The sequence below is a fragment of the Eumetopias jubatus genome, unplaced genomic scaffold, assembly GCF_037043125.1.
Source record: "Eumetopias jubatus isolate StellerSeaLion01/CBP00866 unplaced genomic scaffold, mEumJub1_p1.0 scaffold_16, whole genome shotgun sequence".
Lineage (NCBI taxonomy): Eukaryota > Metazoa > Chordata > Mammalia > Carnivora > Otariidae > Eumetopias > Eumetopias jubatus.
Genome location: NW_028274822.1, coordinates 69,766,180 through 69,770,305, shown reverse-complemented (window position 1 = coordinate 69,770,305; position 4,126 = coordinate 69,766,180).

The following is a 4,126-nucleotide window of genomic DNA, read 5'->3' as shown; positions in this document are numbered from 1 at the left end:
TCCCAGGGTCCTGGGATCGAGCCCCGCATCAGGTTCCCAGCTCCACGGAAGGCCTGCTTCTCCCTCTCCCACTCCCCCTGCTTGGGTTCCCTCTGTGTCTTTCTCTGTCAAGTAAATAAATAAAATCTTTAAAAAAAATTTCTAGTCCAGTTTTTTTGTTTGTTTTTTATAGTCCAGGGTTTTTATCTTTAGTTCATTTCTTCTGTTTTGAGCATCCTTAAGAACAAACAACTTTTTTGACATTTTTACAACTTTCTCAGAAGGCGGCTATGGAAGGAAAGTGAATTTTTTTTTGGCAAAGTAGTATTTTGCTTTTTACTTAAAAAAAAAAAAGACTTCCTATATGACCATATTGACAATCTCAGGTGAGCCAGTTGTGTGCTGATGTTCAAGAATAATTTTCTGGGGCACCTGGGTGGCTCAGTCAGTTAAGCAAATGGCTCTTGATTTCAGATCAGGTCACGACCTCAGGGTTGTGAGATCGAGCCCCACGTCAGGCTTCACGCTGAGTGAGGAGCCTGCTTAAGATTCTCTCTCTCCCTCTCCCTCCTAGACATGCCACTCTCTCTCTCTAAAAAAAAAATAATAATAATAATAATTTTTTGTTTTGGGAAGTCAGCATATACACTCTGACCCAGCCCAGTGGCATTTACAGAGAACGCAGATGTGTGTCGTGCCTCCCTTGGCCCTGCCCTTGTTCATCTACCTGAAATGTTTCCTTTCTACCACCTCCATTTCTATCTTCCCAGGCTCCTCTCTTTCAGAGCTCTTTTCTGATCCAAACCAGATGTGGGTGCTTCTTCCTCTGAGCCCCACAAGATTTCTTTCTGTCGTTTTTTTTTTTTTTTTTTAAGATTTTATCTATCTGAGAGAGAGAGAGAGAGAGAGAGATCACAAGCAGGGGTGAGGGGTAGAGGGAGAAGCAGTCTCCTTGCTGAGCAGGGAGCCTGATGCAGGACTCAATCCCAGGACCCCGGGATCATAACCTGAGCCGAAGACAGATGCTTAACCGATGGAGCCACCCAGATGCCCCCAACAAGATTTCTTGTTTACATCTCTTCTGACACCTCCTTTACTGGGCCTTGTATTACTGAGGTTTGGGTATTCGCATACCTTCACCTCTCCTCTCTACTCTTCCTAGAAGGAAAAAAAACTGTATCCTGTCTTTGTATCCGCACTGCCTCGCACAGTCCCTGGCACATAATACATACTGAATGAACTTAAATGACCCAGAATGTATTATATGGGTCAAGGAATCACCCACTTGGAAAAAAAAAAGCAGACTTTGATTTAGTGAAGACTTTTTTGTACTTTTATCGTTTGCATCTAAGAAACAAAAAGTTTGTAGATAAGAATTATTTTCATCATACCCTAAATGAGCACATTCTCCAGAAATCCCCTTCTAAAAGCAAAACATTTATCACTTACTAATGATATGAATAACTATCCTTTATCCAGGGCTTCCTACTCTCAACTGCTACAGTATCCTGGGAACTTTGATCTGTTTAGCAGCTTGGCTTAAAAATGTGGTAACATGGATTTTTCATGTGTTACCCTGTTACTTCTCATTCTGTGAATGAGAACGAGGTGTTTAGCTCTTAATTACCGTGGTGCCTGTAATAAGGTGTAAGTGCTCATTTGGGGGAAAAAAAAACATTTAAATACCTCTTCTGCTTCTTAACATTTTTCCCCCTGTCTCTTTGTTTTTATTCCCATTAGTTTAATAAATATGTTTCAAGAGCTTGGTATAGCTGCCTCCATACTGGTGCTGGAGATATATACTGCTTCTCTCTCCTGAGGTCATGGGTTAGTGGGGAATCAGACAAACAAACAAGCAGAGTGATTGCGCTCTGATGGGAGTGAGAACCTGTGACTGGAGAACCTAGCGAATGACCTAGGATGTTTCTCAAGGACTAAAAGTCTCAGAAGACTATAAGTTTGAGGGTGAGTTAGCCAGGCATGGCTGGTGGAAGAAGAAAAGGGTGGGTGAACAGGATACTGAGCAGAAAAAACAAGTGCCAGAGAACACCTGCGCAGTCGAAGAAGTGCAATTATTTCAGAATGGTTGGAGTGTCCTGGCAAGAGATGAAGCTTATTTGTCTTCTGTTTCATTAAAGAAAAAAAAAAATTTTTTTTTAAAGAAATACAGTGCCGTATGGCAAAGCAGGTTCTCTGTTGCAGTTAGCACAAAGCAGACCTGGGCTAGCTATGGCTCTTAGGAGCTGAGCTTCAAGGCCTGGCCTTGGCCTCCTAACCTAGATACTTCTTAAGTGCAGAGACAGTGTCTGATTCACTCTGCTGTGTTCCCAGCTCTGGTACAGTGCCCGGTAGCAGTCAGAGCTCAGTAAATATTCTGACTGGGATGAATAAAACGGTCACCCAGGGAACCCTGGGGGAGATATTACCCTTTGGCACAGCTTAGGGCCCCCGAGGTGGGTCCTAGGGTGTCCTTGAGCAATGAAGTTTTTAACTGCAGGCCTCCTGTAACAGATTTGCTAAGGAGAATCTACTCATGGAGAAGTGATGCCCTTGATACTGTCAGCCAATTAATTCCTTAAGTACTTCGAGTTAGGAAAGGCCTGCTGATTTGATTTTATCTGTCTTTTAAGATTGATCTATCATCATATCCCATTCCAGCTAGACTTTCTCTCCTCTTCTTCCTCCTCCATTACTGATGCTACAGGATCTAATTACCTCATCATCCCTTAATTTATTTATGAAAAGGCCGAGGTTAAAGAAAAGAATGAAACTCCTGGGTCCTTTGGGGACCTTCTGTAAAAGCTTTCTTTTCCCCATTCCCTCCCTTATGCCTGATACAACCTCCTTTTCTGTTTCTGGCAAGTTGGAATTGCTCATACTTACAAATTTAAATAAATAATCTTCCCTCCCAGGGCTGAGTGGAGGCCAGCCGTGTGGGTTAAGCCTAGCCTGCGGACTCCCGGTGGATCAATCAATCTATCAACAAGAATTCATTGATCCCACAGGAAGTAGCTTTCAAAACCAGCACATAGCTCCTGGATGTCTTGGCTTCCTCTTCACAAGACACTTGGGGGAAGAGGAGTCTTTTGAAATTTTTAATTTTATTATTACACACGTAATACACGGATAACATTCATCTTTTAAAAAAAATTCAAAAGACACAGATACGTAGAATAACAAGTGGAAAGTCTTTCTCCCTCTTTCCTTGCATCCCATTAAGAGCTTGAGGCTGTATGCTTTTATTCAGACCTTTAAACAATGCACTTTCATACAAGTACACCTATATAAACAACTCATTTAAAAGTAAAGTAAATGGGATCACAACATAAGTGCAGTTTATTCTTTTTTAAACAGTATGTCCTGGACATTATTCGTCAGACCACCGCAGATCGTTTTAATGGTTGCAATAGTATTTCACAGCATAAAGGTACCATTATTTATCCATTTCCCTACCGATGGGCCTTAACATAGCTTCAAATTTTTCAGTATTACAAGCTATGTTGCGAGCACTGATTCTCTGGCAATTATCCAATCACTCACTCATCCACTGCAGGCTCACCAAGTGCAACGCACTGTACTCAGGGCTGGGGATAAACAAAAGACACCTAAATATAGTTTTGAGTGATTGAAAGGGGGCATTTTTTTTCAAGTGGGCCAGAGAGGCCTTCTGAAGGAAGATTAGTCTCTATTCAATCCAGGAGGCCGAGGAGTCGGCCGGGGTTTCTTCCTGGCTGTGAAAAGGGGACCTCAGGGCCCGTCGCTGCTGGCGAGGAAGAGGAGTAGATGGCTTGAGTGCGCTTTTCGCTCACGCCCTGGGTCGGAGGGCGGCGAGCCTAGCCGGCAGTAACGAGAACACACTCCTCACACACCATGCGCCCGACGGCGGGCGCGGAACACTGCGTGGGCGCAAGTCCGGCGAGGCGGGGCCGAGCGGCGCGCGACCCTCCGCGCGCTCGGGGAGGCACAGACCCGGGCGGCCTCTCTGGCCCCCACTCCCGCGGGCTCTATGACACCGCGCTGGCTCGCGGGACGGGGCGGGGTTGGTTGAGGGGGAGGAGACCACTCCAAGCTGTACATCTCGCGGTGAGCCTCGGGCGGAACTCTCTCGCGAGAAGTAGGAAGTAGCGCGCTTGCGCGTTGCAGTAGC